This window comes from Carcharhinus amblyrhynchos, chromosome 22, assembly GCF_965287045.1.
Source record: "Carcharhinus amblyrhynchos chromosome 22, sCarAmb.v2.hapA, whole genome shotgun sequence".
NCBI lineage: Eukaryota > Metazoa > Chordata > Chondrichthyes > Carcharhiniformes > Carcharhinidae > Carcharhinus > Carcharhinus amblyrhynchos.
Window position 1 is genome coordinate 40,450,286 of NC_137345.1, and position 14,518 is coordinate 40,464,803.

General features: G+C 48.7%; 1 protein-coding gene across 4 annotated transcripts in view; it reads left to right on the forward strand.

The window, feature by feature from the left end:
* LOC145357084 (transcriptional enhancer factor TEF-5-like) overlaps positions 1 to 14,518 on the forward strand; it is a 165,363-nt gene that overhangs the window by 608 nt on the left and 150,237 nt on the right. The window lies entirely within an intron of this gene.

The window sequence follows — 14,518 nt, forward strand, 5'->3', positions numbered from 1 at the left end:
GTTGCTGAAGTTTTTCACCTTCTACTCATCAGGACAAACACAATACCAAATTTCAATCACAATTTATACCACAGGAGAAAAGGTGCTGATTGGTTGACAAGTCAGCTCTGGCTGAGGCATGCAATGGTTAAAACAACAGCGTTCTCTAAGCTCCCAGAGTTGACTTGCCAACCAATCAGCACTTGTTGTGATTGATTGTTTGAAATTTGGTATTCTTGTGTTTGTCCTGATGAGTGCAAGATGAAAAGTTTCAGCAGTATGTCTCTCTTCAGCAATCATTATGTTCTGTCTAACCAAGCAACTGATCGTCCGTGATGTCAACTCGTCAGGACCTTAAGATGTTACTTTGACAGGAGCCATCTTTAAAGGAGCTGTGGTTAGGTGCGCAGTTTGTCTTTGTCACGTGTGGTTCCTGTTTCTTAAACGCTGACCTCGTCAATCTCGAATCAAAGAGCAGCAGCTGTTTACACCCTTGCCTTTCAGCATTTTGCAACAGGAGATTGAAACCTAGAAGTGAGAATAGATGCAATCTCTAAATTCCCATTTTGAGGATATGCTTGGGTTTCTCATTCTCTCTCCCTTTAATTTCTGCAGTAGAGCGGTAACCAAGGCAGTTGTAAAGCTTGGGCTGGGGAACTGGTCTTGGTCATCATGTGAAGTTCTGATTCAAACACAGTGTTTTATTCAGGTCAATGTGAATGTTTGTATGTTTCCTGCAGTCTAAAGTTTAGGGATCGGAGATCTGAACTGCTGGGAAGATCCTGCAGTCAGTGCTGGCGTGGATTGTGAGGCTGCATTCTTGCTATTTCTGTGAATCCTGGGACAGTGGGATTTGATATTGGCAACAGTGGCTTGCACTTTCCTCCACTGATATTTGATGAATTTGTTTTTACATGTAGACTCCCATACCCTGCACTCTATATACCCTAGCTATAAATGGCACCTTCCCCTTTCCTTCCCTAAGTACAGTATGCATTGTCTGTATTACGCACAAGAAACAATACTTAATATAAGAACATAAGAAATAGGAGCAGGAGTAGGCCATCCAGCCCTTCGAGCCTGCCCCGCCATTCAATAAGATCATGGCTGATCTGTCGCTGCTCAGTTCCACTTTCCCGCCCTCTCCCCATAACCCTTAATCCCCTCTCCTATCAAAAACCCATCAACCCGCGTCTTAAAAATATTTAGCGAGGCAGCCTCCACCACTTCAACGGGCAGAGAATTCCAGAGATTCACCACCCTTTGAGTGAAGAAGTTCCTCCTCAACTCCGTTCTAAACCACCCCCCTTTTATCTTGAGGCTGTGCCCCCTAGTCCTACTGTCTTTTTTGAGCGGGAAGAGTCTTTCCACCTCTATCCTATCCATCCCATTCATCATCTTATACGTCTCAATGAGATCTCCTTTCATTCTTCTAAACTCTAACGAGTACAAGCCCAGTTTATTCAGCCTCTCCTCATAGCTCAACCCCCTCAACTCTGGTATCAGCCTAGTAAACCTCCTCTGCACTCCCTCCAAGGCCAAAATATCTTTGCGCAGGTGCGGCGCCCAAAAATGCACACAGTACTCCAGTTGCGGCCTTACCAATGCCCTATACAGCTGCAGCAAGACCTCCCTACTTTTATATTCAATCCCCTTCGCTATGAAGGCCAGCATCCCATTCGCCTTCCTGACCACCTGCTGCACCTGCAAGCTGGGTTTTTGCGACTCATGCACAAGGACCCCGAGGTCCCTCTGCACCGTCGCCTGCTGCAGTTTTTCGCCCCGTAAGTAATAGTCCTTCCTACCATTCTTCCTACCAAAGTGGACCACCTCACACTTGCCAACATTAAATTCCATTTGCCATTTCCTGGCCCATTCGCCCAGCCTATCTAGATCCTTCTGCAGACTCTCCACACCCTCCGCACAATTTGCCGTTCCCCCAATCTTGGTGTCATCAGCAAATTTCGACACTCTACACTCGGTTCCCTCCTCCAGATCATCTATATAAATGGTAAAAAGCTGAGGCCCCAGCACCGACCCCTGGGGCACTCCACTAGTCACCATCCGCCAATCCGAATAGCACCCGTTGACCCCCACTCTCTGCCTCCTATTTGACAAACAATCCTCTATCCACGCTAACACCCTACCCCCAACTCCAACTTCTCACATATGATTCCTGAATATAAAGGTAGGTGTGTGTGTGTGTGTGTGTGTGTTTGATTCCTGAATATATATATGTGTGTGTGTGTGTGTTTATTGTCGCATGTATTATTATACAGTGAAAAATATTGTTTCTTGTGTGCTAAACAGACAAAGCATACCATATGTAGAGAAGGAAAGGAGAGAGTGCAGAATATAGTGTTATAGTCATAGCTATATGTAGAGAAAGATCAACTTAATGAGAGGTAGGTCCATTCAAAAGTCCGATGGCAGCAGGGAAGAAGCTGTTCTTGAGTCGGTTGGTACGTGATCTCAGACTTTTGTATCTTTTCCTGACAGAAGAGGGTGGAAGAGAGAATGTCCGGGGTGCCTGGGGTTTTTGATTATGCTGGCTGTTTTTCCAAGGCAGCGGGAAGTGTAGACAATGTCAGTGTGTGGGAGGCTGGTTTGAGTGATGGACTGGGCTTCGTTCACGATCCTTTGTAGTTTCTTGCGGTCTTGGACAGGGCAGGAGCCATACCAAGCTGTGTCTGTGTCTGTGTGTGTGTGATGGTATCGAGGCAACCTGATGGATTTCATCCCAGAATCCTGGCTGCCATCTGTGTAACTCTGAGAATCACCAGCAGATCCATTGCTGGGACTGGGACGTTTTTCTGCATTCACTCTTCCCTAACCTGTCAGTTTTTTTCCTGGGTTTCTCTCGTGAAGGCATCTCTGAAACCGGGTATGTGATTGATTGATTGGATTTAAGATCCAGTTTCTTTGAGAGATTCCTGGTAGTGAAAAAGAAGATACACACTTGATCCTTGTTGAAGGAATGATGCAGTGGCTTCTTATCTTCTGATCTGTTCTGGTTATACCTTTGGCATCTTCATGCCTGCCAGAAAAGAGGGCTTTAAGGGTTGTTGTGATGGTGAGCGCGTTATATCGGTGCTGTGTAAATGAACAGGTTTAGTTATTGTTAACAGACGTAGCCATCAGTTAAGCTATCGTGTAAGATCACCCTGTAATTGACCATTGATGTGCATTACTTAGGTGGTTGCTTCAGGTTGCTCTGGGAACTCTCTTTTCAAGTTTGAAGGGCTCCCCAGTCCCCACTCACTTGTCAAACCTCTTGATAGGACAGCTCAGCCTCTTGGACTCTCCTCCAAATCCTTGAACGTTCGTTCTCACTTGTATCTTGAAGGTGAGAACTGGACTCCAGCTCTTGAGTTGAGGTCACATCAGCTTCTCATCCTGATGTCCTGTGGCTGCAGTCTGCCTCCTGGTCCGTACATTCCCACCTTCCCTGTTAATCGCTCCTTTAACTTGGTTGAACATGTTGGTTGTCTAGTTCTGGTTGTGTGTTTGGACAAAAATATATCGGATGTGGGGAGAATACAAGCTAAGTAGGAATGACTTGGGAATTGGAGCTCCTCACTGTCCCAATTTACATGGTAAAAAGTCTGACAACACCAGGTTTTAGTCCAACCTATTTATTTGATAATATACTCACAAGCTTTCGAGGGGACTGCCTCTTCGTCAGGTGAATGGAGAGTTCTGGCCTCAGACAGAGCATATAAAGCACAGACAGTTTAGAGATTACTGATTAAAATGCGAATCCTTACACCTAACCTGCTGTTCAAGACCTGAAGTGGCTGATAATGTGAGTGGAAGGAGCACTGATCACAGTTTAAAGAGATGTGTATTGTCTCCAGACAGTACAGTAAGTGAGGTTTTGCAAACCCAGGCAAGTCACGGGGGTTACAGATAGTGCGACATGAACCCAAGATCCCTGTTGAGACCGTCCTCATGTGTGCGGAACTTGGCTATCAGTCTCTGTTCAGCGACTCTGCGCTGTCGTGTGTCGTGAAGGCCGCCTTGGAGAATGCTTACCTAAACTGTCTGTGCTTTATATGCTCTGTCTGAGGCCAGAACTCTCCATTCACCTGACGAAGAGGCAGTCCCCTCGAAAGCTTGTGAGTATATTATCAAATAAATAGGTTGGACTAAAACCTGGTGTTGTCAGACTTTTTACTGTGTTTACGCCAGTCCAACGCCGGCATACCCACATCATGTCCAATTTACATGAACAGAACTTGGCACAAACTTGTCCAATTTTCAGACGATACCAAATCCTGAGGATTGAGTGAATTGGATTAAGGGTTGAGTGGGAGAATAGAACCTACTTCCCCAGTTCCTCATTGTGATTCCTCAGTCGGATGAACCCGTTTCCATATCTATTCCTCGTTTCCACTCTGAATAATCTCCAGGACCCCCTGTGAGTTTCCAACACCTCTTTGAAGAGTATAGAGCAAGCTTGTGTTTCAGGTCTATGTTCCATGGGGAGTTGTGTGCACCAGGGCCTGCGACGGGGAAAGCTGTTAGCTTGCGGCAGCCTCTGATTCAATAATTGTGTCTCTCTCAAGATAGAAGGATTGCTTCTGACTGTCTGGGCTTTCTTCTGCACACACACCCACCAGGAATCAGAGGATGCAGAAAGCTGCAATTATACAGCACCTCATTAGGATGTTCCACAGCTAATGGATAACTTTACGAAGCATAGACTCTATTGTCGTACAGATGAGTGTAACAGGCAAGCACTGTGAGGTTCCACAAACAACAATTATGAAAAGAGAGATGTTGTCAAAGCTTTTCCTCTTGCACTTAAAGAACTTGCAATATGGCTTGTTGATACTTGCCAAATGTGATGTATATCCAAACGCAGGATCCCGTTTTCTGCAAACAAAGGGAGTGCATCGAGCTTTGTACCTGTTCTGAAAAGTACCCCTATAGTTCCCCATTGCTTTCTCCATAGTAACACCCCAGCCGGTCAGAGTCAGCTTGCCAACCAGTCAGCATCCTTTTCTCCTGTGGTATAAATTGAAATTTTGGCATTCTTGTTTTTGTGCAGAAATGTTTCAGCAACATGTCTCTTTTCAACAGTCAGTCTGATTCTTTTTTTTTCAGCAGTGTGGGTGCTCCAGATTATGTAGAAAGTGGAGGAGAAGCATCCGGGAAGGTTTTATATGGAGAAGTGATGTCAGGAAATGGAGGGTTAAAAATAACGGAGTTTTATTTACAATGTGGTGATCACTACATGGCTGCTTCCTCTCCCTGGCACTTTGCTGTGCTAGTGACCTATAAAATCACTTTATAAATTCACAGTGCTTGGTGCAGCTAATAAGAATTAATATTCAGACATAACGGGGAAGGAGCTGAACACCTTGAGTTTCACTGCCGAGAGCAAGCTGAAGCCAAACGTCGATAGCCCACCTACTCGCTCCCCCAACCACCATCTGCCTCAGTCTGTGACAGGCTGTGTGGGCCAGGCTCCTCAGTCACCTGAGAACTCATTTTTAGTGTGGAAGTAAATCATCGTCAGCTGAGGGAGGTCGTGCCGTGGGAGAAGTCCAATGAGTTTGTTCTACTTCAGAGATAATGTTCTCCGTCTCCGGTCTCTTCAGTTCCTGCTCTGCAGTCTCTCTTTGAGCATTGGGTAGTGGATGAGGCCTACGATAAACTGGTCTCGAGCTGTATGTTAGCTTTGTATCCTTGAATTAGTTTGACAATCAGGTCACATTGGTTATGAATTTCACTTCTGTGTATAAATGCTCATGCCGGTGAGGTGTTGTTGGCCAGTTTATTCCTGACAAGGCTTTGCCTTTTGCTACAATGATTTTGCATAGTGCCCATTGTCTATAACTGGAACCCACATTCTGCCCATTTTGGGGACTTGCTCTCCTCTATAATTCTACAATTACACACAATTCTGTGCATGTTTTCTCCTGTCGATGCTGACTCAACTTTTAATGTTATCGTGATTTGGGAATCACGCTGACTGATGTCCCCATACCGACCTCTATGTTTACCAGAGCTCCATCCAATGCCATTTGGACTAGGTGGCACAGTGATTTTCCATTGGACATCTTTATGCTTCAAATTATATGGTTCTCAACTGACCTCTCATTGACCTGGTGCTGTTTGACAACCGTACGCAGTGACTGGCCTTTCTCCCAGGCAGCGTACACAAGATGAACCTTCTTCTTGCAAGTCTAGCTCTCTGCCTTCACAAATGGTCAATTCTGTGCCCAGTGTTGGTCTAGGCACCAGTGACAGGACTTTGCCATACCTCTAACCATCTCCACTGGGGCCTTCTGCTTACCCAGCTGCAGTTTATTTACTTCAGCAGACAATCGTTAACTCTGATTTCTCTCCAGGGAAATTTCCACCAAGTCCGTGGACAATGCTGTTTGACAGGCTATGTCGAAAGTTAACTTTGGCAGCGTGCTGTGAATACTTTCACTTGTTAAAGTGCACACGCATCTATCCCACAATGCTCTTGGCTTGCAATGCTCCAAAATTACAATGAATAGACAACGTCCTCAAAGTTGGCTGGGTGACTGATTTCCGGTTCCAAACCAAGGACTTTCTGCCATCTCCAGTGCTATTGCTGCTCAAGCCAGCCCAGAATGGCCAATAGTATTTTGTCTTCACAGGGAATGCAAACAAAATCTTGAGCATTTCATAAACTTGTGGGCGTGAACTATCACCCTTTTCCTTTCCTCCAGTGCCTGAGTAACAGCTGGATTATCAGGAACATTGAGAATGTTATTGGCAGTGAGATATATCTCCAGCCACTCGACATTGACTCTTGCTCATGAATATTCTCTCCCGGACCTCTATAATGCTTGCTGACGTTGCCATCTTCAAAAGCCCATCCAACCAATTGTATATACAGCCTTTTCAATAAGACTAGATTTTTAAAACTGTTTCTCAGCAAAAGGAAACTCTCAGTTGCTCCACTGGTTTGATGAAAGCCTCCGCAATCCAAACTTGTTTAATTCTGTGATGTTTTTCAGGACAGATAAAGAACGTGCCCCATATGTCAAGTACCTAATTGCACTAGTTTATTCTGGATTGACTTTATATATACATCTGACCATAACAGGGTATTATGACACTACAATAATTTCCTCTGCATCCATTCATACAGTGCAGAAGGAGGCCATTCAGTCCATCGAGTCTGCACCGACTCTCCCCGACGGAGGATCCCACATAAGCCCTTTTCCCGTAACATTACATATTTACCTCACTAATCCCTCTAACTTACCTATCTTGGGACACCATGGATCAATTTTAGCATGGTCAATCCACTTAACTTGCACATCTTTGGAATGTGGGAGAAAACCAGAGCATGCTGAGGAAACCCACGCAGACACAGGGAGAATGTGTAAACTCCACATAAATAGTGACCCTTGGCTGGAATCAAATCCAGGTTCTTGGTGCTGTGAGATAACAGTGCAAACCACTGTGCCACCATCCATCAAAATTCCTCATAATCCCAAAGATAGCTACTGTTTTCACCCCTTGTCACCAACCCATCTGTCGATCCTTCCCTGACTCGAGCATTTTTGGTATCACCCTGACAGATCTCCTTTCCACCCTCTCCCCATGTTCCACCCCCAACCCCTTAAATATGGCAACAGGAACGGCACACAGTGATCGCAGTGTGGTCCGACAGAGTGACAGCAAAATGGTGCTGAGGCAGTAAATCTGAAATAAAAACAAAGTACTGGATAAACACAGCAGCTGTGGAGAGAGAAACACAGCTAACATCTTGAGTCCGTATGACCCTTCTACAGAACTGAAAACGGATTGAAATGTGATGGGTGATATACTTGGAAAGGGATGTGGCAAAAGGATCTGACCAAGGTGTGTGGTGCAGAAGGGTTGGCCAGTGTCTGGCACTGAGGGCAGAATGTCGGCCAGGACACTGAGAATAATCCCCTTCTCATTTAATCGTGCCCCAGTTACTTTATTGACCCAAAACATCGGTGCTAGCGGACAGGACGGTGTACATTAGTGTTTGGTGTTTTAAGAAAATTAGGAGATTTTCACAGTAACTTCACTTGTGACACTAATAAATGAACTTTAAACTCAAATTATAACAACGTTGTGCGAATAGGATTGGAGAGAGGGATCTGGAGAATACCAATCAGGGTTTAAAAAGGATGGGAAGACTTGCTGGAACAGTGCTTGATCATTTTTTTTAAGGAGTGTTTGTACAGAACTTTCCCCCTGGGAGATTAAATGGGTGGAATCCATGGTGCGCTGAATGGTATTTGTACCAAGAAAATGTGTTGAAAAGTCTTTTTTAAATTTGTGTTTTCATGAGCGCTGTTTTTTTTTTGGTTGGGTGTTTGATCAGGTTTTCACTAAATGGTAGAAAGTGGAAAACAAAAGCCCAGCAAATGGAAGATTTATTTTCTCTCTCTCTCTCGCTTTCCCCAGGGCTGTGTTTACAGCCTGGCCTTTGAAAGCTGCAGTGAGAGGTTAGCCAGCCCTTGTTAAACCTGTTTCTCTGTTGACAAAACACATCAGCTTGCGATAAGTGGGAGTGAGGGCGATGGAGACAAGATCACCGAGCAGCCCAGAGAGCCATTTGTGGGGATGGGTGGGGCTGGCGAGCACTGCAGCAACACTTTATCTCCTGTACCGATTGTAATCTCTCCCACCTTCCCCCTCCACGGATCGCCCTCGTTTGCAGATGGTGTTCTAGACAACACGGAAGCAATGCCCAGTCCCACCCACCCACCCACCCCCCTCCCTGAAATGATTCTGCGAGATTTCTAATTGGAAAGCTAACTCAGTCCATTGAGCCCTGTCCTATTCAGTGAGATCAAGGCTGGATTTATCCCCCATCTACCTACCCTGGTTCTATAATGTTTACCACCCTTTGTCTAATTCGAATTAACACCCCTGTTGACTGCACTCGTTGTGAAAGTTCCCTGTTGGAAGAGGAACACCTTACCAAGTATCAAAGTTTGGAGTTTTAACATTTTCAGTTAGTCTCCAGCCTCGAACAGTCTTTCTACAGAAAGTTTAAAGTTTCGTTATTAGTCTCACAAGTGAGCTGACATTAACACTTCAAAGAATGTTACTGTGAAAATCCCCTAGTCACCAATTCAGGCGCCTGTTCGGGTACACTGAGGGAGAATTTAGCATGGCTAATGCATCTTAACCAGCATGTCTTTCGCACTGTGGGAGGAAGCTGGAGCACCCGGAGGAAACCCACGCAGGCACGGGGAGAACGTGCAGACTCCGCACAGGCAGTGACTCAAGCCAGGAATCGAACCCAGATCCCTGGCACTCTGAGGCAGCAGTGCTAACCACTGTGCCACCATGCCACCCTGTGAGGTGACGAGGGCGCTCGAGGAATGAGTACCCTCTGTATGGAGGACTGTCGCTGGGCATCGCCTCTGGACAGCCTCACTCTTTCTTTGAGATTGTGTCCTGTTATTGTGGACTCTGCCACCGTAGGAGACAGCTTCTCCATAATGGCCCAGTCAAGTCCTCTCCATCACCTTTAACATCATCTGATAAGGAGCCAGCAAGTGAGATGAAAAAATTGGATTCGTGCCATTTTGATAAACATACGGGTGCAGCTAATCCTGGGGTTTCTGTGTGTGGGGGGGCTCTTTCAGTGTGTGTGTAGGTGTGTGTGAGGGAGGGGGGGCATTCTCTTGGTGTGTGTGTGTGGGGGGGATTCTCTTGGGGTATGTGTGTGTGGGGGGGGGGATTCTCTTGGTGTGTGTGTGTTGGGGGGGATTCTCTTGGGGGGTGTGTGTGTGGGGGGGGATTCTCTTGGGGTATGTGTGTGTGGGGGGGGAATTCTCTTGGTGTGTGTGTGTGTGTGTGTTGGGGGGGATTCTCTTGGGTGTGTGTGTGTTGGGGGGGATTCTCTTGGGGGTGTGTGTGTTGGGGGGGGATTCTCTTGGGGTGTGTGTGTGAGGGAGGGGGGTTTCTCTTGGTGTGTGTGTGTAGTGGGGGGGGGGATTCTCTTGGTGTGTGTGTGTGTGTTGGGGGGAAGAGGGCTCTCAGTGTGGGTGGGGGAGAATTTTGAGGGAGAGACCTCCTCCCCCAGTGTGGGCTAGACCAACCAATTTAGGAATCGTGCAGTGGAGAACGGGATGAAGCTTACCTGATGATTCTTTGTAAGTTCCATTTCACCACAAATAAATATTTATCCTATTCCCTTCTGAAAGTTACTATTGAAATTCCCAGCATGATTGCAGCAATACAGAAGCTGTAAGGCTCGTTTAGTTTGTTATCAGATTTACTGAATTCACTTGTACAATAGTCAGATTTGAACTTGTGACCCCTGGTAGAAGGCAGTGCAGCAGTATAATCATTCGGCTTCTGTACCAGGTGTGTGTACACTAACTTTCCAGCATTGCTTCCTGATTTTCCCCTTTCCCAAACCAACGTACAAAAGATCAATTGTGGGATTCTTCCTGTGCTTGGATCGGCTCACAGCTCAGGGACCTGGCTGATGTGTGCGGCTTGGCCACTCGCTGTATAAACTTGCTGAGCCATCCAGGGAAACGCGGTGATTATTTAGAGTGCCAGTGATGCATTACCCCCCTGAACCAGGCACACCCAATAACCACCAAAGCTGATTTTCAGATGGTCCCTGCACTGCCGGCACTGAGGCTGGTTTTGGTGTGGGCCGTGGAGCTGGGCTGTTGTGCCGGGGGAGATGATGCAGACTCGTGACTGTCCAGGACATAGCTGGAATACTATAAATAGTCGGAATGCTAAGACATGTGGCATGTAGCTGGAATACTGGACAGGATGAAAGAGAAACCGACGTGGGTTGAGATTTCATCATTAGGAGAGCAAAAAGATTCATTGCGGTCCTGCCGTTTATAATGAGCTGGGAATCTGCTTACACCAGAGGGTAAATCAGACTCGAGAAGACCCTGAACACACGCACATTCCCTCCCAAAACCATTCCACCTCTACCTCCCTAACTCCCTCTTAAAGAGCCCTTGAAACATTCCCTCTTTAACCACATGTCCAATTTGATTTGATTTATTATTGTCACATGTATTCGTATACAGTAAAAAGGTATTGTTTCTTGCGCGCTATGCAGACAAAGCATACCGTTCATAGCGTAGGAAAGGGGGAAGGTGCAGAATGTAGTGTTACAGTCATAGCAAGGGTGTAGGGCACTCACCTTCCTGATATCTCCTTCCCTGTGTTTCAGTGCCATTCACTTAATGGTTTCAGCACAGAGAGAGGCCATTGGATCCATCGTGTCTGTGCTGGCCCTCTCCTGATGCCACTCCCCTGTCTTCTCCTTGTAGCCCTTCACATTTTTCCTCCTTGGCTAATGATCCGAGCTCACCCCGGTTGAATCCGCCTCTACCAAACTCTCAGGTGGTGCATTCCCAACCCTGGCTGTGGGAAATAGGTTTTCCTCATGTTCTTTGGCCAATTAGTATCTCCACCTGCCTTCTGGTTCTCGATCCTTCTCCCAATGGGAACAGTTTCTCCTTGTCTATTCTGTCCATGGTTTTGAGTAGCTCCTCCAAACCTGTTCCCAGCCTTCTCAAAGGAGAACAGTCCTTCCCCCGCCTTTCTCAAATTGTTGTTTGATAATGCTCCCATAGAGGTCCTTTTGAAGGTTCGTTATGTTAAAGGTGCTAGCTAAATGAAGGTATCATTGACCGGGTTGATCGCCTTTTAGTGACAGTCCGCTCCTGTGAAGCCCCACTTGGTTTTGTTAAGTGAGGTTAATGGATGCAGCAGTAATCACTTACTTACTCCGTGCTGCATCGTGTACAAGTGTCCCCCGAGCATGCCGTACTTTTCATCAAATTATCCCCCATCCATCGTTGGGAGTATTGACTGGTGTCGAGGTAATCTCTGGGATCTTCCCCGAACAACCAGTCTCCCATGGTCACATGGAGACTAGAAAGTGCTGGATAAACTCAACAGGTCTGACAGTATCTGTGAAGAGAGAAACAGAGTTAATGATTCAAGTCCATTTGACCCTTGGGGGGGGTGGGGTTGGGTGGGGGGAGGGTAGAATGTAAGGTCAGTGAAAGGTCAGAGTGAAGGTAAGGTTGACCTGGATCCAGCAATTGGTTTTTATTTCAGATTTCCAGCATCTGCAGAATTTTGTGTTTTAGCTTAGGCTGTTCCACTGGAGGGAGGGGAGAGGAGGGAGGGGCTGTTCCACTGGAGGGAGGGGAGAGGAGGGAGGGGCTGTTCCACTGGAGGGAGGGGAGAGGAGGGAGGGGCTGTTCCACTAGAGGGAGGGAGGGGCTGTTCCACTGGAGGGAGGGGAGAGGAGGGAGGGGCTGTTCCACTAGAGGGAAAGAGGGGCTGTTCCACTAGAGGGAGGGGAGAGGAGGGAGGGGCTGTTCCACTAGAGGGAGGGGAGAGGAGGGAGGGGCTGTTCCACTGGAGGGAGGGGGGGGCTGTTCCACTGGAGGGAGGGGAGAGGAGGGAGGGGCTGTTCCACTGGAGGGAGGGGAGAGGAGGGAGGGGCTGTTCCACTAGAGGGAGGAGAGAGGAGGGAGGGGCTGTTCCACTAGGGGAGGGGAGAGGAGGGAGGGGCCTGTTCCACTGGAGGGAGGGGGGGGCTGTTCCACTGGAGGGAGGGGAGAGGAGGGAGGGGCTGTTCCACTAGAGGGAGGGAGGGGCTGTTCCACTAGAGGGAGGGGAGAGGAGGGAGGGGCTGTTCCACTGGAGGGAGGGGAGAGGAGGGAGGGGCTGTTCCACTGGAGGGAGGGGAGAGGAGGGAGGGGCTGTTCCACAGGAGGGAGGGGAGAGGAGGGAGGGGCTGTTCCACAGGAGGGAGGGGAGAGGAGGGAGGGGCTGTTCCACAGGAGGGAGGGGAGAGGAGGGAGGGGCTGTTCCACTGGAGGGAGGGGCTGTTCCACTGGAGGGAGGGGAGAGGAGGGAGGGGCTGTTCCACTAGAGGGAGGGAGGGGCTGTTCCACTAGAGGGAGGGGAGAGGAGGGAGGGGCTGTTCCACTGGAGGGAGGGGAGAGGAGGGAGGGGCTGTTCCACTGGAGGGAGGGGAGAGGAGGGAGGGGCTGTTCCACAGGAGGGAGGGGAGAGGAGGGAGGGGCTGTTCCACTGGAGGGAGGGGAGAGGAGGGAGGGGCTGTTCCACAGGAGGGAGGGGAGAGGAGGGAGGGGCTGTTCCACTGGAGGGAGGGGCTGTTCCACTGGAGGGAGGGGAGAGGAGGGAGGGGCTGTTCCACTGGAGGGTGGGGAGGGAGGGGGCTGTTCCACAGGAGGGAGGGAGGCAGGCAATTCACTGGAAGAAAGGGAAGAGGAGGCTGTTCCAGTGGAGGGAGCAGGGGGATGTTCCACTGGAGGGAGGGGAAGGAGGGGACTGTACCATGGGAAAGAGGGGCTGTTCCCCTGAAGGGGGGGGGAGGGGGGCTGTTGCCCTGGAAGGGGGGGGGGAGGGGAGGGGGGCTGTTGCCCTGGAAGGGGGGGGGGGAGAGGAGGGGGGCTGTTGCCCTGGAAGGGGGGGGGGGGAGGGGAGGGGGGCTGTTGCCCTGGAAGGGGGGGGGGGAGGGGGGCTGTTCTTTGGTGGCAGTGGGGAACCTGGCTGATTATATTTTCTCCGCCTCGGCCTACTCGGGTGGATTACGTTGCTGTGGTTATTGCCTCAGCACACGCGCACACAGATGGAAGCTGAATTTCCTAGTTTGGTGTGACTCTGCACAAAGGGGTGCACTGAATCTACAAACATTCGGGGGCCAGTGCTCCATCATTCTGTCTAACATGTGCTATACTCTCTCTTTACCTTGCACCTTTCCGTTTAGTTGTGGGCTGCAGTTCAGTGTTGGTGCACTCACCGTTTGGATCAGACGGTTCTGAGTTCAAGTCCCGCTCCAGAGGCTTGAGCACGTGATCTAGGCCGATTGCTGCATTGCAGTATTGAGGGAGTGCTATATTGTCAGCGGTGCCCTGTGTCCAGAGACACATTAAACCGAGGCCGCTGACTACCACCTCTTGTGGACACAACACCCTAGAATCCTACAGTGCACAAAGAAGCCATTCAACCCATCGAGTCTGCACTGACAATCCCACCCAGGCCCTATCCCCATAACCCTATGTATTTACCCTGCTAATGCCCCTGAGACTCGGGGGCAATTTAGTATGGCCAACCTACCACATCTGCATATCTCTGGACCATGGGGGGAAACCAGAGCAACCGGTGGAAACCCACACAGACATGGGGAGAATGTGCAAACTCCACACAGACAGTGACCCAAGGCCGGAATTGAACCCAGGTCCCTGGCGCTGTGAGGCAACAGTGCTAAACCACTGTGTCACCATGCCGCCCTTTTGAAGAATAGCGAGATTTTTTTTTGCTCAGCCAGTACCATGATTGCCCCTTATTGTCAGGGGGACTACCTGGGGTCATGGGGATCGGGCCTAGGTGGGATTGTGGTCAGTGCAGGCTCAATGGGCCGAATGACCTCCTTCTGCACTGCAGGATTCTACGATTCTCTACGTAGCGTTTGCTTCATGAGCAGTGAGGTGTTTGTGAAGGGCGCTAGATAAATGCAAGTGATTCCTTTTCT